The sequence below is a fragment of the Bidens hawaiensis genome, unplaced genomic scaffold (genome assembly GCF_021521415.1).
Source record: "Bidens hawaiensis isolate Kalapana, Puna unplaced genomic scaffold, B.hawaiensis_p1.1 tig00032179_1, whole genome shotgun sequence".
Classification (NCBI taxonomy): Eukaryota; Viridiplantae; Streptophyta; class Magnoliopsida; order Asterales; family Asteraceae; genus Bidens; species Bidens hawaiensis.
The window spans coordinates 1-25,637 of NW_027495477.1; the positions used below are offsets into that span (position 1 = coordinate 1).

The 25,637-nt window shown below is 38.5% G+C and overlaps 2 non-coding genes and 3 pseudogenes across 2 annotated transcripts; 2 read left to right on the top strand and 3 right to left on the bottom strand.

Annotated features, from left to right (window-relative positions):
- The first annotated feature begins 2,820 nt into the window (after positions 1 to 2,820).
- On the top strand, positions 2,821 to 3,015 carry LOC143583245 (U2 spliceosomal RNA). The gene has a single exon (XR_013144132.1). It is a non-coding gene; the product is annotated as a U2 spliceosomal RNA (small nuclear RNA).
- Positions 3,016 to 7,677: 4,662 nt separating this feature from the next.
- On the top strand, positions 7,678 to 12,839 carry LOC143583234 (ABC transporter C family member 3-like; annotated as a pseudogene).
- Positions 12,840 to 13,201: 362 nt separating this feature from the next.
- LOC143583235 (two-pore potassium channel 1-like) lies at positions 13,202 to 14,401 on the bottom strand (annotated as a pseudogene).
- Positions 14,402 to 16,600: 2,199 nt separating this feature from the next.
- LOC143583244 (U2 spliceosomal RNA) lies at positions 16,601 to 16,795 on the bottom strand. The gene has a single exon (XR_013144131.1). It is a non-coding gene; the product is annotated as a U2 spliceosomal RNA (small nuclear RNA).
- A 2,734-nt stretch (positions 16,796 to 19,529) lies between these two features.
- On the bottom strand, positions 19,530 to 19,667 carry LOC143583241 (U2 spliceosomal RNA; annotated as a pseudogene).
- Positions 19,668 to 25,637: the final 5,970 nt, after the last annotated feature.

Consider the following 25,637-nt stretch of genomic DNA (forward strand, 5'->3'; position numbering starts at 1 on the left):
TATATTTATTTAACAAAATATTATTGTTATATGATCATTCTTAACAAAAAAAAAACAAATAGTGACTGGGCGCCACGTGACGCATAATGTCTAGGGATAAGGTTTTATGACTACACCCTGTTTTGGTAAAAAGCTATAACTCTGACTGGGCTCCACGTGACGCATAATGCCTGGGGGTGAGACTTTATGACTACTCATAGTCTAAGGCTATGCGTAGTGGAGGGGCTACAAATTGGGACGAATTGCAACATGTGACGCCCAGTCAGCAAGGGGTGCGAATTTGTTTTTGAAGTGTAATGGTGTTATGGTTTAATATATATATATACATATATATATACAACACACACAAACAATATAATAATAATAATAAAAAGGAAAGGAAGAACGGCGAGAAGGAGATGTCGCCCCCCGCCCCTTTTCGCCCAAAAAATCAAGGGGGGGGGGGGGTTCCACCACCTTGTCGCCCCTTTTCGCCCCAACCTTCGCCCCACTACGTTTGGTCTAAGGATTTTGTAGCAAACGCTACCCACTATATCCTTCAATCAATCAGGTTTATCCCAAATACTAACCAATAAAAATTTGAAGCCATTTATATTTAATTTAATTTATAACAATTGAGTAATAACTGAAAGAGAGTATTCTCACTACATTACTTTTTGTAAAACTTTTTATTGTTGACTGAGACGTTACGTGTCGCAAAACACCTATATATGAAGAGTTTTGACTACAAATGATATGAGTATTGTTGCTTTTTTTCTTTACGATGTCTCTTTTCTTATATATTATTTCGTCCTCTTTGTAAAGAGAGATTAAAAAATAAAAAATCCTCTAAATGAATTTAATTCCCCAAATGTCCCTTCTTAAACACTCGTAACGAGTAAATTCGAAAGCAATGCGAGTAGAATTAGCAGCCATTTAATAGAAGATGCGTGACACCAATCTATTCATCCTACAATTTTTGATATCAAAGTTTACTCGCCCTTATACATAGGATAGCTAATTCTAACCACTTTAATGTTTAATTCCCCCTTTTTTTATTGGATAAATTTCATATATACCCTTACAAAAATTATAAATATCATATATACCCAAGCAAATTTTGAAATATCATATATATCCTTACAAAGTAACTAAAATATCATATATGCCCTTATAAAACAATTAAAGTATCATATATACCCCAAATAAGATTGAGTTTGCTATCTAAAAGGGGGTTGCAGATTAGCTTGTTGCCCGCTTACCTGCCACAACATTGTAAATCGTTTGGATGTTTTTTAAACGATTACAATAACGATGATTAACAAATAAATAAATAAATAAATGACCATTCTATCATTATTTTTTCAAAAAAATTAACTTTCATATATGTTCACTTTAACGAATAGACCATTCTACCATTCCCATTACATAATGTGTTATACCCCTATATTATTATTCTAACTTTAATCGACTTTTCTCATCTTTAACAGCAATCAAATCGTCTATCGTTACTTCTTCAAAATTTGCAAACTATTCGACAGATTTATCGCATCGAATGGTATACATTATATATCGCATCTAATTAAACTAGAGTAATATGGTCATTTTTTAATTTTTTTTATTGAATTGGGTACATGTGATATATTATTAATTTTGGAATGGCATATATGATATTTTTAGTTTTGCATGGGTATGTATGATATTTTCAATATTTGTAAGGGTATTTATGAAATTGCCCCTTTTTTATTCTATGGTTACACATGTAATGTGTTTTTGTTGACGTGAACTCGTGTCTTAACTATTGGGTTAATCTTGATGGTACGGGTCAAGTCGGTTACGGTCATGCTGATAGAACGGGTCAGTCGAATAATTGGTCCATGCAGACTGAGTTATACGGGGCTAATCGTGAACCATGGCCGGCTGGAGGGTAGCGCCGGTCGGACCGTCGGCCGGGGCACGTAATTTTTGGGGATCAAAATTTTTTATATCTATATTTTTATATATACATTTAAAAATATAAAACTTATAAAAATATGATTTGATCTTTACCATCTTATAATTGTTGGGCCCAAAATTTTTTTTTATACATAATCCATTTAATCAAGTTTAAATTTTTTGGGTCCAAACTAAAACTAAAAAAATTAAATAAACTTCCAATGAAAAATAAAAGAAATAGTTGTCAATTGAAATTCCTGTTTTGCTTCCTTCATTCTTTGCGAATGCTAAACAAAACCTGAACAATGACTAACCCAACAGACCACCACTATTGGTTCATTGTTGGCCACCAGGCTCCTCTGCGGTTGACCAAGCCTGCCACCAAGGACCAAGCTATTTTTTTATCCAATGTTAGGAGAGTTTCACGAATCATTGGTTAATCGTTAGTTATTACGGTATTTGATTTTAATAATATATTTTTCTATGTTTATTGTTATAACATTAAGCATCATTTAAAAAAGTTAGCTTATATATTTCGTTACTTGTTAAGGCTATGGGCCTTTTTATTTCGGCTCGACCGAGGTATCTAAATCCTCGGAGACGGCCATGTCGTGAACGTTGCGCTAGTTGCTGAAATAGAGGAGCATGTTTATTTCAGTCACGCGCATTTCAAAATGGATTTGGCATGTTGATTACGTGTCAATCAATTGTTGAAAGCTTTATGACCTTAAGGACAGTTTATCAAACATTAATCTGCACTTCATTATGTTAATAAATTCTGAGAAATTAAAAGCCAGTGAAAAAGTTTCAGGCACATTTAGAAAACCATATGGAAAAAGTCTATCACAATCCCACATCGGCTATGTGAAGAATACTTATATGAAGTTGCCCAAGGAGATGCCAAGCATTCCTTTATCGGCCTTTTGGTTAAGATCAAGTGTAGTATATGTTCTTATTAGTTTAATATTTGATATGTGAGCCATCGGCTCACTCGATATTAATCTTATTTTTTATGAGAGAAGGCCCTCAAAGTAGCTTGCTGCTTGGGTCTTCATGCGTCGCATTGGTCTTACACTGCCACTAAGGCCTGGCGCACCCCTCCAAAACAAGTTAAATTTACCTTTATATGTTAATATCTAAACATAATTACGTAGTTAGTTCCTGACGTTTTTTTAACAATATTGGATACTAAGGTTTAAAAGTACATGTATGGATTCTAAGGTTTTACTTTTGTAACATTGTTAGATACTAACTTTAACTCCTGTTAAAAGTTACAAAGAACGGGTAAGCAACTTAACCGTCATAATTGTTAATCGAACCATAACCGAACCAATTCTAACCGACATAATCGATTGGTAGGTTTTAATGAATTTTCAAAAACCGCCAAATACGGGTTAGTTCTGGTTAAAGATAATTCCAAACCAGGCATAATCGAACGGACATATTTATTTAAACGAAAATATGTTTGAGGTTGAATTCCACCAAACATATAGTTTGAATCATACCATTTTGATGTTTTCGGTTCAACGCGCGTAACTAAATAAACTTGAATCTCTTTATTAGATTATATAATGTTGTTTTTTTTTAAATATTTGGTATTAATATTATTGATTATATATTTTGTTGGTTATGTCATGTCGCTTTTTTGTAATACTTGGTACCAAACTTTTGGGTGCAATTACATTGCTTTGATTACGGCTAACCAACCCATAATCGACTCGTTATAACCTTCAAAACTGATTAACTGAAACCACCATTGCGGATTAGTTATGATTATGGTTATCCATTAATTATCATAGCGGTTATGGTTATGAAATTGGCCCAAAACCATGAACACCCCTATAATGCTAGATAGCTGAGGACATTATTGTCATTATTCAAAAAGAAAAACTCAAAATTGCCGTACTAGTCAAAACGTGAAACTTCAAAATATTTCAACACACAAATATGCCAAATATTTTAGTGAGAATGTGTAATGCCCTTAATTAGTTTAATTTACACTTTTGGTTAATATTTAATGGAACTTAAAGCTAGTACTTATAATTGTTACAAAGTAAAAACTTTAGTACCTATACATGTGGTTTTTAAAACTTAATACTCAATCTTGTAACTTTAGACAAATGTCAGGGACTAAATGTGTAAACCGTGTCTAATATCTATTTATGATTGAATAATTCAACAAAAACTCCATTGGCTTAAATAAATAAGCCAATTCAATATAAAAAAGTGTGGGAAGAGTTAACTCAAAACTAAAATACCAGATGCTTTATCTGTTGTTGAACCCATCATCATCCTTGTCTGTAAAAGATATAACAAGCTGTTTTGGTGAAAATAAGCTAAAACAATAGAGTTATTGAGAGTAAAGAAATAAGAACAGTTTTAACTAATTCTTGTGAATATGATTAATATCAGCCCTAACATTGGATAGGAAAAGCTAACTTTATTCATTGCATAGCTGCTTAGTTTTCTTCAGTTGTCAACTATGTGCAAAGACACCCAAACTTTTTTTTTGTCATGTAGTTAATTATTGATAAAATATGTAATTACAATTTAACCATTGAGAAAATATATAATTGAGAAGTTATAAGAAAAAGATATATGTAAGAATCTCATAAAGAATAAAACTAGTGTAGTTAGGTGTCAAAATATTGTATTTTCCTACTTTACTTTTAAATAAAATACATACTTGTCATTTGAAATACCCATTTTATTTATAAATATCTCAAAATAATCAGATTGTGACATGACACCTCACCCTCAACCTCTCATCTCATCCACTCAACGCCTTCCTTGTCTTTCCATGCATGATGACAGATTGCATGCTCTACTTCAAACGGTTATATCACACTCATCGTTGCACCAAATGCATTCATTCTTTCTCTAAAATAAACTCCATTATCTCCCTGAAGGAACTCCACTGGTTTCATGCAATTCCATTAGGTATTCGACCTCCAAATGGTCTTCAAATCACAAGTGCGCCAGAACCCGAAGCTGCTGAACTATCTTCTCTTATTACATATGTTTGAGGTGTCAAAAGAACTCAAAATCTCTTGATTCTTTTTGCTACGTACTTGGCTTTCACTTACCTTCGTTTAATTCAGATACCCTTAAGCATTGGAGCCCCAAATGCTACTTCGAATCGTGTCCAAAAGCAACACGAATTCTAGAACCTGAAAACATTGTGAGTTTTAACTTTTAATGCATTGATTTGTCAAAAATCATATATTTATAGCTATACTTTATTATTTTTGTATGAAATCAGATTATGAACCTTTTCATGATGTATATTTTACCATAAAACCATGATTATAACTTGCATTCATGAGCCCACATTAAACATACTTTTAAGCCTTAGGCTAAGGCTTGTTCATGGTGATTTTTATACCTAATTGAACCTAAAAGCATGTTTAGTACAGTCCCTACTAGCATATAATATCCTCATAAAGAAAATTCTCAACTTGAAACATGGATTCTTAATCAAAGAACTTAGCTTAAAACACCAACTAATTTCACTAATTAAATTAATCATTTTGGCACTTTTTGTGAAGGATTATGTTATGAACGCCCCGAGACCTTTTTTTTATTATTAATATTACAGTAACTAAACCATACTGGGGTGAATTTTGGTTTGTGGTACATACAATATATAGCTCATTAGATTGCTAGGGACGGTAAACCAAACCCACGAGCATTAAAATAGAAGTATGGTCGACAGTATTCAAAACACAACCAAAATTTTTGTGGCTTAATAATACTTGAAAATATGACTACAATCTTTTATAATTTTTGGACGTTTCTAACTATATATTTGAAGACAAGTGCCTTTTGGGTATAAAAAGTATATTTTATATAAATTAAATGTCTTTGTATTAATTTTGGAATTATTTTAATAAAATATCCCTTCATTTTTTTATTTTTATAGAAAACTAGCTAATTCTCATAACCATCGAACATAATGAACATTGTACAAAATTTCGTGTCATTTACGCTATGTTCCCGAGTTCAATTAAAAAGAGAAATGAATGAAATGAAAAGTTTTCATTTCCTTTCTTTCCTTATTTCACATTTATCTTTTCCTTTCATTTCTTTTCACTTTCCTTTCAACTTGGAAGGAAAACTTTTCCTTTTATTTTCTTCTTTCTTTCTCATCTTTTCTTTTCCTTTTGATTTCCTATTAAATGAACCTCTGAAACACAACATATTGTGATTTTCCTTTTCTTTCTTTTCAACAAAAACTCAGGAACACAACTCATTTTTTATTTTCTTTCCTTTCTTCTTAATAATACAGTTTAGGTCCTAATTTAAATATTTCAAGGTATAGAGGGCTAAAGTTGTAAATTCCCGAAAGTAGTGCTTTTAACACACAAAACCTGAATTTTTTCCAAGTGTTTTGACAAAATACGTAACCTTGCAACTTAAAATAAAGGCAAAACGACCAAACTGCGATTTTCGAACAACTTTACTTAACAACTATTGATACATCAACAAGTTATCATGAATCATATACAAAGCATACAATAAATACTTGAATATAGCATTGCAACATTGTGCAAAATATGGAGTTTACAAATTGGTGTTTCGTTTACATCAAACCCCTAAACGGTTAAGGTAAGTTTCGTGCAATCCTTTTTTAATGAGTTCGTGTAAAACCCCCCTTTTACCTTTACGTTTTTGGTATTGGGTTGACTACACTCTCTTTGCTTTTTACAAATTAACTTGAGTAGATAATGTGAATTGTAAACTTTATTAATATATGAGAGCTTATGCCGAATTGTCCATACATATACACAACTATTAACTTTGTGGAAGTCTATGGTTACATATAGTATTATTTTGGGAGACCCCACACACGTCGTGTGATCTCGTTGAATCGAGCATACCTCACTTGAGCTTGGCCACATGGTATACTGGAGCTACCATATCTTCAGCAGGTTATTGGTGATACTTTAGAGCTTGTGTCTATATTGGACACCAGGACATAGAACTATAGGTTTGGTTGTGACTGTTTAATACTGCATTATCATAAAGGTTTTCATAACAGTTCAAAATTACTTGATTTATTTAGTAAATTAAACTGCAAACTCCCCAACTTTTTAGTTGACACGCTTTCTTTTTCAATATGTTGTCAGGTATTACTTGTTTTAAGGCGTGATTGCATTTCTTGGACCTATTTTAGAAGCCAAGCCTTGTGTGGACATAGTAACGAATATAGAATCAGCGCCTTCTTGAAGACGCTTAAACGACATTTTGGCGTCACCACCGACCTTAAAACCTTAGATTTGTTGAATTATTAATGACTAGACATTGTACTGGCGTTAAACGCGTTTGTACCTTATTTCATTCCACTGCTAAGTAATGTTATCAACTGCTATGTCCCGCCCCCTTGGTCAGGGTGTGACACTAATCTCTTGGGTTTGGAAAAGATTTAGGATCGATGGAATTGAGGTTCCAAAACAGAGTTCCGGATGTTTGTTTTACAAACAAGCTTTGTTTTGTTCTCTTGTTCTTTAACTCTTCAATCTTGCTTTGTCTTTCTTGAACAACTTTTATTGGTATGAAAACAGTTGGACCGATGAAAAGAGTGTAGCTATTTTGAGGGTCGCACTTGGAACACTTATCATTTCCCTTTATATAAGAACACTTATTTCAAGTTCGTCAACAGAATCTAGAATATATCCCTTTGTTTTAAGAGTTTGGTGGGTGTTTTTCTTTTTAGTTTCTTGTTATTCCCTTTTCGTAGACTATGCTTACTACAAAAGAACCCATGATTCAGTTACTATGTTCTTTGTCTTTGATATTGTCTCTAGTTTCATGGGTTTGTTTCTTTGTTTTGTGGGGTTGTCCCACAAAACAAAGGAAGAGACTCAAAACCATAATCTTGAAAACCCCGTTTTGAGTTGTAGTGTATCTAGGGGTGAACTTACATCCACCTATGAAAATGCAAGTTTCTTTAGCCTGTTGACATTTTCTTGGATGAACTCTGTGATTACAAAAGGCAACAAAAAGCAATTAGATCTTGAAGATATCCCTCAACTTGCAAATATTGATAGTGCGAGAGAAGTATTTCCCGTATTGTTTAATAAAGTTGAGTCTTTACGTAATGTGGATGATCAAATCACTACATTTGGTCTCGCAAAGGCCTTATATTTCGTTGTGCGGAAAGATGTCATCATCACAGGATTGCTTGCGTTAGTGTATGCATTGTCTAGTTTTGTTGGTCCTTACCTCATAGACTCATTTGTTCAATACCTAAATGGACACCGAGAATATGAAAACCAAGGTTTTGTCTTGGTGGCTGCATTCTTTATTTCAAAAATTATCGGCTGTTTGGCGCAACGACATTGGTGGTTCAAGCTCCAGCAAGCTGGAATTAGAGCCAGGTCTGCCATCGTTGCCATGATTTACCAAAAGGGCTTGACCGTTTCTGGCCAGTCAAAGCAAGAGAACTCGAGTGGTGAGATCATAAACTACATGGCTGTTGATGCTGAAAGGATAGGCGACTTTGGTTGGTATATGCATGATTTTTGGCTAGTACTCGTGCAAGTAGCTTTTGGATTAGCGCTTTTATATAAAAACTTAGGACTAGCCGCAATTGCTTCATTAATCGCTACAGTTCTTGTGTTGTTGACCAATCTTCCACTTGGGAATGTACAAGAAAAGCTTCAAGATGACATGATGAAATCTAAAGATAAAAGGATGAAATCAACATCTGAAATCTTGAAAAACATGAGGATTCTTAAACTTCATGGTTGGGAACTGAATTTTTTGTCAAAAATCATCAAACTTAGAGATGAAGAAGAAGGTGCATTGAAGAAGTATATGTATACTTTGTCCTTGAATTATTTATTGTTTTGGGGTGCTCCAACTGTTGTTGCTGGGATCACTTTCACCACATGCCTTATAGCTGGTATCCCACTTGAGTCAGGAAAGGTACTTTCTACACTTGCAACGTTTAGAATACTTGAAGAGCCGATTCACAATGTTCCAAATTCTATGTCAATGTTTTTCCAAACTAAAGTCTCACTTGATTGCATTTCCGCATTCCTTCGTATCAAGGACTTAGATTCTAATGCTATAAATAAGCTCCCACAAGGCAGTTCTAACACAGCTGTTGATATCATTAATGGGTGCTTTTCATGGGATTTAACTGTATCTACTAACCCAACTTTGAAAGATATAAATGTTAGAGTGAATCAAGGTATGCGGGTTGCTGTTTGCGGGGCTGTTGGCTCGGGGAAGTCAAGCTTACTTTCTTGTATTTTAGGAGAGGTTTCAAAGATATCAGGAAGTGTAAAAGTAGAAGGATCAAAGGCGTATGTAGCTCAATCTCCATGGATACAAAGTGGGAAGATTGAAGATAATATCTTGTTTGGCAGGGAGATGGATAGAGAGAGGTATGAGAAGGTTCTAGAAGCATGTTCTTTGAAGAAAGACCTTGAAGCTCTTCCGTTTGGTGATCAAACGGTTATCGGTGAGCGGGGACTAAATTTGAGTGGTGGTCAGAAGCAGAGAATTCAAATTGCACGGGCGCTATATCAAGATGCCGATATTTATCTTTTTGATGATCCATTTAGTGCGGTTGATGCTCATACGGGGAGTCATCTTTCAAGGTAACTAATTTTGGGTTATGCTTTTGTTCTAAAAGTTTTTGTAGTTTTGAGAGTACATAAAGGTATAATTTCATAACTTGAATGCACATTTTTTTGGTTTTTTAAATATCAGGAATGCATCTTGCAATTTCTGAACTCCAAGACAGTGATTTACATTACGCATCAAGTTGAGTTCTTACCTGCTGCAGATCTCATCCTGGTTAGCTACCTATGATTTTAATTTTCATTTAGTTCACACATAGAACACATACCCTGTAACTCTATTTTCATGTTATCTGTTATCATCAACATTTCAATTTCATCTACCTCACTTAATAGTCACACTCAGGTTTTAAGAGATGGAAGAATCACACAAGCCGGAAAATACGACGACATTCTCAATACAGGAAGCGACTTTATGGATCTTGTAGGCGCACACAAAGAGGCATTATCAACCACTGATTCCAAAAAGGCAAGCGTTCAAGAACAAACAACTAGTTTGAAGAACACAACCAATAGTCAAAATGATGAAGCAAATGGTATCTCGGGTTCAAAAGCACAACTTGTTCAAGAAGAAGAACGGGTAAAAGGAAGAGTGGGTTTCTCAGGCTACGGGAAATACATTACAACAGTTTACGGTGGTGCACTAGTACCAGTTATAATATTGGCACAAGTTCTCTTCCAAACTCTAGAGATTGGGGGCAATTACTGGATGGCTTGGGCATCTTCAGGGTCACCAAGCGATCCAGCCTCAGTTACAGGCTTTACCCTGATCATTGTGTATGCAACTTTAGCAGTTGGATGTGCATTGTGCACACTTGCAAGAGACTTGCTTCTTGCAACTGCTGCATATAAGACAGCCACACTGCTCTTCCACAAGATGCACTTGGCCATTTTCCGGTCACCTATGTCCTTCTTCGACTCTACTCCAAGTGGAAGAATACTAAATAGAGTAAGCAAATGTGTTCTCTCTATTACAAGCATGTATCCAAAATAACGTATTTTTGGTCCAGTAATATAAAAAATACTAAATTTTGGACATAATATGATTTTAATTTCAATCTATATTTGAAACTTAGGGAAAAAACTCTGTATTTAGCCTTTTTGTTTTAAATATTAAATATATATAGTATTAGAGAAAAACTAGTTTATTTAAATGTTAAATGGAAATTGAAAAAGGAAATAAAGAACTTTTTAACTGAAGTCTCTACCTCTAGTAGCAACATCATCTTTATGTTCTTAAAAATAAAAATTTATGTGTTCGCCGTCTTTAGTAGTGATTATCCATAAATCATAACCTAGCAGAAAAGACATTCTCTTATAAAAATCTGCAATATTCACACACTTTTTTTCCCCATAGCTTTACTTAATATTTTTGCATGCTTACAAGTGTGAACATTCTATTGTATGATTATAAGCACAGATATTCTGATGATTTTTATGCTAATGTTTTAATATTTAACATAATTTTATTTATATTTATAGGCATCTACAGACCAAAGTGAGGTGGACATGGAAATTCCTTACCAAGTTGGAGCATTTGCATTTGCCGCCATTGAACTTCTTGGGATCATTGCAGTCATGTCACAGGCGGCTTGGCAGGTGATCATTGTACTTTTTCCGGCTGCGGGAATGTGCATTTGGTTACAACAAATTTACTTGCCTTCAGCTCGAGAAATGTCACGTATAGCCGGAGTTTGTAAAGGTCCAGTGATACAGAATTATTCTGAAACAATATCGGGATCAGCGACCATTAGGAGCTTTGATCAACAAGCCAGATTCCAGAACACGAACCTAAAATTAAATGATGATTTTTCAAGGCCAATGTTTCATGTTGCTGCAGCTAGGGAATGGTTAGGACTTCGCTTGGAGATGTTGTCGTGTTTTACATTTGCTGCTTTTTTAACTTTCTTGGTTTCTATCCCGGAGGGAACTATTGATCCAAGTAAGTTGTTCTTTCTTCATGTGTACTGTATTGATATATAATGAAGAATACTTGATTGACAGAAGCTTCTGGTTGTATAATATACTGAAGGTATTGCTGGAGTGGCTGCCACTTACGGGCTTACTTTGAGCAATTTAAAAGGGTGGATAATATGGACTTTTACCAACCTCGGAAACAAGATTATTTCGGTTGAAAGAATATTTCAGTACTCTTCTACTCCGAGTGAACCTCCTCTTGTTATAGAATCATATAGGCCTGATGAAAAATGGCCATCACAAGGAGAAGTTGACATACGCCATCTGCAGGTACTTAAATCTTACTCTTTTCAGGTTTTATCCGTCCAGAACCGCTTATATAGTTTTGTTATCAAACCTAATGATTTTCTTTTGAAAGGTTCGGTATGCACCACATTTGCCACTTGTGTTGCGAGGTATTACATGCACTTTCAGTGGCGGAAAGAAAAGTGGGATTGTGGGAAGAACCGGAAGTGGTAAGTCGACTTTGATACAAACACTCTTCCGCCTTGTGGAGCCAGCAGCTGGACAGATTCTGATAGATGGAATCAACATATCCACCATCGGACTTCATGATCTCCGTTCAAGATTGAGCATAATTCCACAAGATCCAACCATGTTTGAGGGGAGTATCCGAAGAAACTTGGATCCCCTTGAAGAGTACACAGATGATCAGATTTGGGAGGTAGTTAAATTACAAAATATCAATTTGAATGCATTCAAACTGTTATTATGGTGCTATAATAGTATAATATAACTATATTTGTTAATTCAGGCTCTTGATAAGTGCCAACTTGGCAAAGAAGTGAGGAGTAAGGAAGGAAAGCTCGATTCACCAGGTTCGTTAAACCTACCATGCTCATCCGGTGGTGTTTTGACACGTTACAATGTCAGTTTGCTTATAGTTTTCTCTTTTCATACAAAATGTTATAGTTAGCGAGAATGGAGAGAACTGGAGTGTGGGCCAAAGGCAGCTGGTGTGTCTTGGGCGTGTGCTACTCAAGAAAAGCAAAGTCTTGGTGCTTGATGAAGCTACGGCATCAGTAGACACTGCAACTGATGGTATGACTCAACAAACGCTTCGAAAACACTTTACAGACTCTACTGTGATAATGATTGCGCATCGTATCACCTCTGTTCTTGATAGTGACTTGGTTTTGGTTCTAGAACAAGGTTAGTTACACAAATTTGTTGATCAAGCGTGTCTATCGAGTCGAAGTCTCTATATGTGCACCTTTTGTTCTGTATGCAGGTATGGTTGACGAATATGACTCTCCAAAGAAGCTGCTAGAAGATGATTCATCTTCATTTGCGAAACTTGTAGCTGAGTATAGCTTGAGATCTAATTCCAGCATTTAGAATATCGCAGGAACCTAATAAATGTATTTAGTTTTATGTTTAATTTTATTTTAACGTCAACTGCCACATCGAATGCAACATAATCCACGTTAGTCGGTAACTTGTAACATGTCACAGAATGTCGTGTTCTTTTTTATTGTAAATGAGGCAATAAAAGAACTTGTTATTTGGTATGTTACTCTAAAGGTTTCTATTTTATCACATTAAATTAAAAGTTGTAGAATTAAAGTCAAAAACAGTTATTTTGAACAACTACTTGATAATTTTACACTTATCTCATTAATCAGTTCCTTATGACCATAATTAAGCATAATCCACTTCTACCAACACACCAAGAACTGATTTAAACTCTCATCCAACACCCCCCCCCCCCTCTCCTAATGTATTGCATCACCTTACACTGATAACCGGGGTGCTATACTATCAGACACCGATAACGCTGACTGGGATAAACGAATATCAGAGACGGATAACGTTCCAGTTTTATCAAAATCCAGTGATTCAAACTCATCCATAATCGGTGTGATGTCGTCTTGGCTGATCTTTCCCATCTCTTTTAACTTGTACACAACAAACTCAGCAGCCCTGTTCAATACCAAAACATATCAGAACTCAAAAACTAATTATAAGTTTATAACTTAATTCTTGTTATTTTATATATATTCTATACTTAATACTATACTTACACGACAACTCCATCGCCATCAAAATCAGCTGCCTCGAGGTCAGAAGCCGTTGTTTTCCGTTTAAGAACCCATTTAACCAACGACCGTTGCTTTCTTTCGGTGTACAACAAAGCAAAAGCAAACAACAACTGGGCTACATAAACCGTACCCAATAAAATCCAGAACAAAGCAAACACGCGCCCGCTTGTTGTTGAAAAACATTTATCAATGTACCCTAGGCCCGTAAGTGATCCAACAACACAATAAAACGCGTGAACAAAATCCAAATCTTCAACTGCAAGTAACAGGCTGGTACCTGCAGCCATAAGTACCAAAAGCAAGACCACCAAGATTATACACTTGTTTCTCACTGCATTTGTTTTGATCTTTCTAAGGATTTGTGCTTCACCGATGGTTTCGTTTAGATGTAACGCCTTTTCTAGCATTCGTTCTTGTTTGACCACTAAAACCTCGGCTGCATTTAACTAAAACCAACCCGACAATTATCATGCCCGAGACCACAAACAGACACGTGAGTAGGATTGTGAGCGTGCTAGCTGGAACAACGTCTCCATAGCCGACAGATGTCATTGTTACAACGGTGAAGTAAAGAGCATCGAGTATGCTGTTTGTTTTCTTTCCTGAAATCTGGTGTCGGGTAAGATGAAAACATAGTGTGCCTGCAGCTAAGTATGCACACAATATGACACCTACTTTCCAGTAATTTGGATAAAACTGATCAAAAACAGACTTGGGGCATTGTTTAACAGCTTCGGGATTTTGGTCATCATAAGTAAAGGAATCTGCCAGCGGGGCGCTTTTAATTCTCCGGAATCTTTTTCTCTTGGCAGAAGCTATTTGATCAGTTACACGCAGGTGCGTTGGTGAAGCTTGTTTCAGGCCATTAGTTGTCATGGCAAGAAACTTGTGAGCAATAATAAGGAAACTTTAGGAACACAGAGTGGCTCCGGCAAGTGTATGACTATGGATATCATTTAAACTCATTTACTTAATATTTAAAAAAAAACATGTAACATTATTTTTGTGGCCCCTAAAACATCTTTAAAGTCATAGGTCTAGCAGGCCTCCAAGACCATCCGTAGTAGGCTGGTTTGTGTGGCATTTTCAGCCTAAAACGCCCGGGCACACCCCCGCTCGGCATTTTGGGTTGAGGTTTTAGGTGCAACGTTATTGGAAACGCTAGGCCGGCTCGAATTTTGAGGTTTTTGTAAGAGAGAGGTAGAGAGATAGGGAGGAGAGAGAGGCGTTTTGGGAGCATTTTCCCACTACAGTTGTTTTTTACAATATATAAATGCTGACTAGGCGTCACATGGCGTAAAATGCTGATTATGCGTCAGATGGCTGGGGTATGAATATGGATCATTTAAACTTATTTAATTTTGAAAAAAAAAACATGTAACATTATTTTTGTGGCCCCTATAGTATCTTCAAAGTCATAGGTCTAGCAGGGCTGCTAACAATGACTTAATTTGGAGTGGATGGGACCTGCATTCATTGTTTCATTGTGATTGTTTTGTTTCTTGAATTTATTGTGTTCAAAAGATATACAATTATATTTTATCACATAACGCATTTCTGTTCGTTTATATCATATTTATAACGCGTTTCACTTTCATATCAGAACTTCTAAACAAAAAAATTGTGGAGTATATCCTTTTTACGTTAAGTGGCGAACTAGTATTGATAGAAAATTTGGTGCACCGGAGGATCCATCTAATTTCACCCATGTATTTGCTAAGAAAATGAATTATATCTATTGAAAAGATGTGTGAAGTTGAGTTGCTTTCCTAAGGTTAAGTTAAAAACATAGGGCCAGAGTCCAGAATAGTACACCACAACAATCCACATATAAATCACTTCAATCATGGTCACATGCAATTCTTTTTCAGTCAACTTGTGAGGATGATGATTATTATTATTATTATTATTATTATTTTACCATGGTTTTTTTTCTTACACATTTACATAATTTATGAAACACGTGCTGCATATTGGTCATAGGATAGGTTAAACTTTAAGATCGGCTTACAATAAACCACTGAAAAGTGGTACATGTACATGTAGAAACAACCTTATTATTTTGGTATAATTGGAAACACATGTTCTAACCTAAGGTTTGTTAATGAAACCCGCTACCACTAGAATCTAGTATATGATGATTGGTTATTCATTGCTTAAAATAAATATCTTGACTTGATGTAAAGTGTTATAATTTTAACTTTCCTGTTCATCAAGTTTAATAATTGATGATATTTTAATGATTGATAAGACCCTTCGTTATGGGCGCCTAAATGGGGCATCTTTGGGCGCCAAGGGCGCAAGGGTGCTGAACACCGCAGTGGGGCGCAAAAGGAGGGGCATGGTCCGGACGATAGGCGCGGTGGAGGAGAAAAGGAGGTGGGCCCTCTCTCCATCTCTCACACACACATACATATATATGTGTATATATATTTATATATATATATAATAGAGACGCCAAAGGGGCTTTAAACCACAACGGGGCATCATAGGTTGGGGCTTCGATGCCCCGGTGCTTACGTGGCGTTGTGGAGGGGCTTCGATGCCCCTCACCATAGAGAACAATCTAAGAGAGTACCTTGTCTACTTCAAAGGGCCTTTACCCATGATGAGGTTGATATCAATTAGAAAAAATAATACCTTCTAATTAAGGTTGACGGGAAAAATATCATAAACGGGCAATGACAAATCGCCATTATTAGCATCGAGTGCTACCTTTTTCTTCTATCGGTTCTTGTGATTTGATTCAAATGGCTATAGTTAGTATGAACAACCAAATTACACAACTTGTCACCTTATACTGCTCATCTTCAGCTGTTATCTTTTCATCACATGCTTGGTCCATAAATCCATTAGATATGTCTGTCCTTAGTGATTGCATCTAATAAACTCCACTGTCATAATAAATTACCAAGGAACACCTACAAGATAATACAATAAACTTGGTACACCTAACAGACTCAGTGAAAACTTTAGGTATCTGATTAGCACCAAAGCAGTGTATACGTAAGATTAAGAAATGCCTAATAATGTTAAGCTTAGAGAAAAACAACTATAATTTTGGACTATGGATTGGAGGGGTGCGCCAGGCCTTAGTAATAGTGTAAGACCAAGGCGACACATGAAGACCTAAGCAGCAAGCTACTTTGATGGATCTTCCCCCATAAAAAGTAAATTAATATCGAGTGAGCCGATGACTCACATATCAGATATTAAGCTGATAAGAACAGATACTACACTTGATCTTAGCCAAAAGGCCGAGAAAGGTATGCTTGTCCTCTTCTTGGTCCGCTTATTATATAGCCGGTTCTTTCATCTTTGTATACTCCACACAGCCAATGTGGGACAGTAATTTCCCTATGGTTTTAACTCTTTTAGTATCTCTAAATCCTAATCAATAAAGTTTGCATTAAACTAAATCATTTTCTAAATGTGACTAGAACTTGTTATCTCAACTAAAAGAAGTCAGTGTCGGTCGGTCACTCATACTCTTATCAATAGACCGAATTCCTTATCTCTGACCCTGATAACTATCGGCCATATAAATACTAAACCTGTGACATGTCTATTCCTATCTAAATATCAAAACTTTAATATGCAGGCACCTTACCTGCATAATTTTAAGAGTAAATACAAAGTTTACAAGCACAGTATTCATCAAGGAAACAATGAATATTACCATTTAGCTGTAAAGCAGCTAAGAGATATTATTCACCCTCATCAATAAACAAAATTCTCTCTCTAAAACTTCCAACTTGTTTTGGCTATACAGAAACAATCACTTGTGAAATGTTATTAATAAAATCAGCATTATAAGCTAGTTACCTCCAAAGTTTTTTTCACGTGCATTTACATCCAATGTCCCTTAAAAGCAATTATCATAACAAACCTTTTGACTTGAAGATGTAATCATATAATTGAGAGTAAAGCAGACATTTATATCATTCACAAGAGTAAATACATAATCCACAGGCACAGCATGCATAGGAATGCAAGGAAATAATGATATCGCCATTTTGTTATTATTAATTGCTTTAATGTTGGAATAAATATTGTAAAGGCTAAAGTATCTTTACGTATATCAACTACTGAGAGACTTTACCGTTTGTATAAATGTTTTAACAAGTTGATTACAAGGTCGTAATGTGTCTAAGCTGTAAGGGTATGTTTGGTTGAAAGGAATGGAATGAAGGAGGAATGGAATGAGAGAAGAAATGGAATGGACAAAGGAATGAAATGGATCATTACAATTCCTTTGTCTTGTTTGGTTAACATATGAGAATGAAATGATTAATTACTTTATGTTGTTTGATATCCGAAAATTTTTTTAGGAATGAAATAGAAATAATAAAAATATTCCTATCCCAAAATATATATATTTTTACAAAAAAAAACCCTGAAATGGCGACAGCGGTGGTAGCTTTGGAGATGAAAATGGTGGTGGCGGTGGCGACGGTGGTGGTGCTGGCGGTCAGGAGGCGGGGGTGGTGGTTGTGGTGGTCAAGCGATGGTAGCATTGGTAGTGATAGCAGTGGTAGGGTGGTGATGACGATGGTGGTGACGGTTATGGTCAGGTGGCGACGATGGTGGCGGTGGTAGCTTTGGTGGTAAGGTGGTGGAGGTGGTGATGGCGACGGTGACGGTCAAGTGGTGGTGACGATGGCGGTGGTGGTGACGATGGCGGTGGTGGCTATGGTAGTGGTGGTGGTGGTGGTGGCGGTGGTTGTTGTTAGATGATGGTGTTGTTGAGAAAGTAGGTTGAAGGAGGAATGGAATGAAAAAAAAGAAGGGGGTGGGAAGGAATGGTTTTGATGGAATGAGATTCCATGTGTAATGGATGATTCCATTCCATTGTGCAACCAAACACCTCTTATTTCATTCCCACGTAATGAATCATTCCATTCCTTCTGTCATTACTGCATAACAAACGCTACCTAAAACTTGGAGCAATACCAACTTGAAGGACCCGAATGACTAATACGAAAAGTGTAAGGGTGGTACGGAAGATCTCAAGGGACGGTTTGGTAGATTTCCAAAGTTCAGGGACCAAGTTGAATAACTTGGTGTCATGGTTATCTTTTATAAAGTAGAAGTGTAGTTAGATTAAATTTCGTAGTTTGAGTAGGATTAGAATTGTGGGTGTTATATAAACCCATCAAAAGTTTATTTTAAGTAGAGAGTAGAAAGTATTTTGTTCCTGTTTCTTATTAATGAAAAGAGTCGCATAAACGTTTTATGCAATATCGTGTTTGGTGTTCTTGATTCACTTGTCTAAGGTTTAACATAAGCAACAGAAATGCACTGGTTTATACTTCAAGAAACTAACATGTGATCTAGAAAGAAGACAGTATTGCACCTTCTGTATTTAGGGAACATACTAACCAGATTTAAGTGTATCATGTACAGAAGTCAACAATTCTTCATATTAAATAAAGAATGATATCGGAATCCGTCAAAGAAAAAGCACTTTTGTAGATACAGAATAAAGCAAAGAACAATGAATACAAATATTCCTTAAAACTATAAAACTCTATGCCCTTAGCTATCAACTGAATATAGATACTGCCATCCTTGAGGAATTCAGGTATTCGGAAACTACAACCTGTGAACTTTTATTAACCAACTAAGGTATCCTTTTACTATCCATTTACTTGTTTTTTTCTTGTACAATACATCCAATGCCCCTCAAACGCAATCATCAATATAAAAAGTTTGACTGCTAGGTAGAATATCCTAATTGAAGACATTTTCCATGTGCAACTGCTCATGTTTTTGTTCATAGCAAAATATTAATAAACTTTGACAACCTCAATTTCACTATCCATGTTACCAATAGGTAAATACATTAACTGTATGCTCAACAATCAACATGCATTATGTACAAGGGTACACCAGTTTCACATAACATGATTTAAAAAAATAAACTTGTAAATCAACAAAATTTTGATCTTGAATTATTTAAAAAAATAACCTTGTAAATCAACAAAAATTTGATCTTGAATTGGAGGGGTGCGCCAGGCCTTAGTGGTAGTGTAAGACCAAGGCGACGCATGAATACCCAAGCAGCAAGCTACTTTAACGGGCCTTCCCCCATAAAAAATAAGATTAATATCTAGTGAGCCGATGGCTCATGAAAAGGTATGTACCCGCCTCAACACCGAGCGAGGCGGGTCAACCCACAAGATATAGACAAGAGGCTTGAAATCAAGACATTATGAAGGCACAAAGCCAAAACCTATGCGCATGGCGCATATCACATATGCTCATGCATCACATGCTCAGGCATCATATGCCCAGGCACCACACATGCTCAGGCATCATATGCCCAGGCACCACAGATGCCCAGGCATCACATATGCTCACGCATCACATATGCTCACGCGCGCGGCGCATATCACATGCTCGTGCATATCACATCTGCGCATGAAACATCTGCGCGTGAGAATAAAGAGAAGCCCTCGCGCATCATCAGGATTGGCGCATATCACACATGCACATAATCAACCTCGTCCTTATCCAAATCAGGATTAGGGCAACCTTGATTGTGCACGTCAGACAACCTTCCAGAAGGTATCTTTTTAAGGAATAAGAATATGCTGATGTTGACAGCCACCAATGAAAGGTGGACAACTCAGCAAAACCTATGTGCCACCACGTGGTTATAACCAATGAAAAAGCACCAGGTGTCCCAAAGGACACGTGGCGCAAAGCTACTGGAAGAGGCCAACAAAGCCCTAATTGGGTTTGAGCCCAATCATTGGAAACCCTAGCACTATAAATACAGCATCAACTCCACAAGGAGAGGGACATCATATCACATCCAATATCATCTGATAACATACAATCACAGAGTATTCAGCTATTAAGCAATACACTCCAAATTCCTTACTCTCACATATTATTATCTTCTCCACAAATACTTATTCTCACACCGGAGGGTTACCCCAAAGAGGACCCCCCTGTCCCTTTCTGAGGGGTAAGTTTACGGTGCTGTTCATTTTGTAGGTGGAAGAACCCAGATCCAAGAGAAACCATCGGTGAAATAGCATAATCACACCCGAGGAAAGTAGATCGTCTACCAGTGAGTCGATCCACGTTTCTTCATTGGAGCCATCCACTGTTACAACGGCAACAAGATCTCATCAGATCTATAAAAATTTTTTTTTTCACCATGGCTTCTGGCGTTCGTAACGTTGATCAAGTTCTGGAGGATATTGAACGTGAGGATGTTAATGAGGGACAGCAGTTTCTGAGGGTGCCGTGTGATTCTACGCGCACCACCAGTAACCGTCCCTTCATCACAACTCCTCATGGCCAGACTGAAACTCCTCCAGACGATCTCACGTTACAAAATCTTGCCGGCGCGAAACAAAAAGGACCAATGGGTCCAGAAGATGAAACTAATGACCCCAAAGAATGGCTCATAAGCGAGCAACGGCGCCTAATGGACAAATACAATGAGCTGGTCAAACATAAAGCACAAAAGCAAGCGTTTGATAAGCAAACTGTTCATGGAACAAAAAGGGCGCGCGCGCCGGAAGAAGGACATTCTGTTCACACTGCACACACTGAGTTCAGTGATGAAGAAGTGCACAGCATGAGGAAGACGCGAGATACTCATGCAGGAGGCTCACAGCTCCGCGCGCATGTGAACATGGCGCCTGGAGCCAGAGCCGATCTGGATCTGCAAATACCGTACAGCCCACCAGTTAGAGGGCAAGTGGACGTAACCACACCGTACAGACCAGCCATCTTGGTGAAACATTCAAAGTTTACTGAGCGCATCGCGAAGGCTCCCATCCAGCACAAAACCAAGATGCCAAGTGGTTTGGGCAAATATGACGGCACAACAGATCCAGACGATTTCTTGCAAGGTTTTTACAACACGGGAAACCTAGAGAGCTGGACGATGCCAACATGGTGTCACATGTTTGCTCGCTGCCTCACGGGCGCGGCGCGTGTCTGGTTCGAGAGCTTGCCGACTGGGCAAATCGATGGGTTCGAGGAACTATTGGAAAAGTTCCAAGCCCACTTCGTACAGTAGCGCAGACACACGCGCGACCCTGATGACATTATGCACTGCGTGCGCAGGAATGATGAAACGATTGAAGACTACATAACACGTTTCAATCAGGAGTCTCTGGCAATCGGAGGTATAACTGAGCAACTCCTGCGAGTGGCCTTTATACAAGGCGCGCGCAGTGATCAACTCCGCCGAGCTCTCGTAAGCAGAGATGGCATGCCCACCACTTGGGCCAAACTAATGGAAACATCGCGAGTCTTCGCGAGAAATGAAAAACAAATTGCCCAAGATAGGGCAAGAGAAAGAGCGCATCAAGCTGAGTCACCGCGCAGCAACGAAAAAAGGGGCAAACAGAACTCTGTATGGTCCAGGTTGCAATCAACCAGTTTTTCTTCCGCAGAAAAGCAGGCGCAACCAACCTCACCCCAGCCCCAAAAAGACGTTCGTAGTCGCGTGGAGGGTGACAAGAGGGAGGGCGGCAGAGATCCTAGCAGACCTCTGCCAAGAATATGGACTCCCCTCACTAAAACGCCTTCACAGGTGTTAAGCACTGAGAATGTCCAATTCAAAAGCCCCAAGCCACTACACTACAAGGGACCATCAGACAGTGGCAAGTACTGTGAGTTTCACAAGTCCACAGGACACAGCACTGATGCATGCCACCACTTGAAGGATGCAATTGAGAAGGATGTGAAATCAGGCAAGCTGGCTCACCTGGTAAAAAACTCAAGACCAGAAAATGAACAATTAGGAGCCTCAGCCAGCAAAAAGTACAAAAGAATCTGTGTAGCTGAGGGAGGAAGGCAAGGGCAAATATCAAGAAAGAGAAGCGCGCAAATCCAAGGAGATTGGCGCGAACAACAAGTCATCTTCCCAAGAATCAGGGGAGGCCCTTCCATCAGCAGTCCTCTTGTCATCACTACACACATTGCTCATTATGAAGTGTCAAAAGTCCTGGTGGACACTGGCAGCGAATCAGACATCATGTATGAGCAATGTTTCAGGAAACTGGATCCGGCAGACCAAGCAAGGCTTGAGATTGTGAATGCACCGATATCTGGTGTCTCGAATGAAATCATTCATCCCCTAGGTCAAATACAATTTGAACTAACCATGGGGGATGAAAAACACAAGCGAGCCGAAGTTGTCAACTTCTTGGTCTTGCCCACCACTTCATGCCACAATATGATCTTGGGTAGGGAAACGATTGCCCAATTCAACGCCATACCGTCGCCAGCGCACGGCGCATTGGGGTTCCCAACACCAACAGGTGTAACTTTTGTATACCGAGATCATTTGTGTGCAGTGAGAAGTACTCCGCGGGAAGGGAGGATGAAACTTCCAATGGCAGACAACGCGCCAGAGGAGTGGATTCTCAACCCAAAATTCCCGGAGCAGACAATCACAATTGGCGCTACGATATCAGACGACACTAGGTTGAGAATGAAAAGACTGCTCACAGCATATATGTCGGTCTTCGCGTGGAAACACTCTGATATGACTGGAGTTCCGCTAGACCTGGCGCAACATTCTCTCAACACCTTCAAGTCTGTAGAGCCAATTGCTCAAAAGAAGAGAGTCATGGGGGATGAGAAGGCGAGGGCCATGAATGAGCAGGTTGAGGATCTATTGCGCGCAAACATCATCCGCCCGATACGATACCAGACATGGGTAGCCAATCCTGTGATGGTAAAGAAAAGTAACGGGTCATGGAGGATGTGCATTGACTTCAAGGACCTCAACAAAGCGTGCCCAAAAGATTGTTACCCCCTACCAAACATCGACGCAAAGGTGGACTCCGTGGCGCCATTCAAGCTCAAATGTTTCCTGGATGCCTACAAGGGCTATCACCAGATTCAAATGGCACCACAAGACGAGGACAAGACCGCCTTCAGAACCGACAAGGGTGTTTTTTGTTACACAAAAATGCCTTTTGGTTTGAAGAATGCGGGAGCCACCTACCAAAGACTTATGGATGCTGTTTTCAGCGAGCAGATTGGAAGAAACCTAGAAGTCTATGTAGATGATTTGGTGATCAAAAGCAGGGAGGAGAAACAAATGCTCAAAGACATCGAAGAAACCCTTAGGCGCCTAAAGGAAGTTAACATGAAGCTCAATCCGAGCAAATGCACTTTCGGCGTACAAGAGGGAAAATTTCTAGGTGTAATGGTCACCAAGGATGGTTTCAAGGTGAACCCTGAGAAGGTGGAGGCCATCCTTGACATGCCCTCGCCATCCACCATGAAAGAAGTCCAGAAGCTGAATGGTAGATTGGTTTCAATCAACAGGTTCCTAGCGAACCATGCAAGCAAATCTACCCCATTTGTCAATACATTGAGAAACTGCTTAAAGAAAAGCCAGTTCAAATGGACTCCTGAGGCCGAGCAAGCTTTCAGTGAGATAAAAGAATGTTTGATAAATTTGCCCGCGCTCACAGCTCCACTTCCTGGTGAAACATTGACATTATACCTATCAGCAGGAGAGCGCGCCATCGGCGCAGTATTATTGGTGGATCGCAAGGGAATCCAAACGCCAATATACTATGTGAGTCGGGTGCTGACAGATCCTGAGACGCGCTACTCCATCATGGAAAAGTTAGTTTTGTCACTAACACACGCGTCGCGCAAGCTTCATAGATATTTCAATGGTCATCCCATTGAAGTTCTGACTGGTTACAACATCCAGCAAGTCTTGCGGCGCCCCGCGCTCTCGGGAAGGCTGACAAAGTGGGCGCTGGAATTAGGTGAGCACACGATCGCCTATAAGCCCCGTCCAGCAATAAAGGGACAAGTCTTGGCTGATTTCATTGCAGAAGTCCCTGAAGAAAAAATTGAAGAGGCTCAGCGCGAGGTAGACCCTCCGCGAGCCAATGATGAAGAAAATGTTTGGAGTTTGTTCACTGACGGAGCTTCAAACAACGAAGGGTCTGGCGCAGGCCTCAAGCTGGTGGATCCAGAGAATCATGAATATACTTACGCCATCAGGTTGGACTTCAAGAGCACCAACAATGAAGCTGAGTATGAAGCCTTGCTGGCTGGCCTCCGCATCGCGCACAAATTCGGAGTGAAAAAGCTAGAGGCACATGTTGATTCATACTTGGTAGCAGCACAGGTCAATGGCCTTTATGATGCCAAGGAGAACACCATGCCTCTGTATCTAGAGCAGGCGAAAAAGCTCATCGAGCAATTTAACTGCTTTAGAATCATTCATATTCCGCGCAGTGAAAACAAATCTGCTGACGCGCTGAGCAAGATGGCATCAACCAGGTTCGATCACTTTGGCAAAGATGTCAGGGTGGAAGTATTGAGCAACCCGTCGGTGGGTGCGAAGTCTGTCCTTGTAACTCATACAACCCCTTCATCATGGATAACTCCAGTAATGGAATTCTTGAAGGAGAGAAAAGTACCAGACGATCGCGCCCAGGCGAGGAAGATAAGACACAAGTCGCAGAACTATGAACTGCTTGAGGGTACATTATATCGACGCTCTTATCTGGGACCGCTCATGAAATGCCTAGATGCTGAGGAAGCAAGCTATGTGATCAGAGAGATACACGAGGGAATCTGTGGAATACATGCTGGCCCGCGCATGGTGGTTACCAAGGCAATGAGCGCAGGTTACTATTGGCCATGCATGTACTTGGACGCTTTAAAAGAGATCCAAAAATGCAAAGCATGTCAAAGCTATGCGCCAAACACCATGCGGCCAAAGAACAACTTGATTCCGGTGACCTCCGCATGGCCTTTCCACAAATGGGCAATCGATATTGTGGGTCCCCTACCGCAAGCGCAAGGGCGAGTAAAATTTTTGGTAGTGGCAGTAGACTATTTTACAAAATGGGTTGAAGCCAAGCCACTAGCAAAAATCACAGCCGAAGCGATGAAGCAGTTTATCTGGAGCCACATCATATGCCGTTTTGGCTTGCCCATGGAAATTGTGAGCGATAATGGAAAACAATTCACTGACAAGAAGTTATCAAACTGGCTCAAGGAATTGCGCATCAACCAAATCTTCACTTCGGTATACCACCCTCAGGGGAATGGCCAAGTGGAGCGCGCGAATCAAAGCTTGTTAAATGGGCTGAAGAAG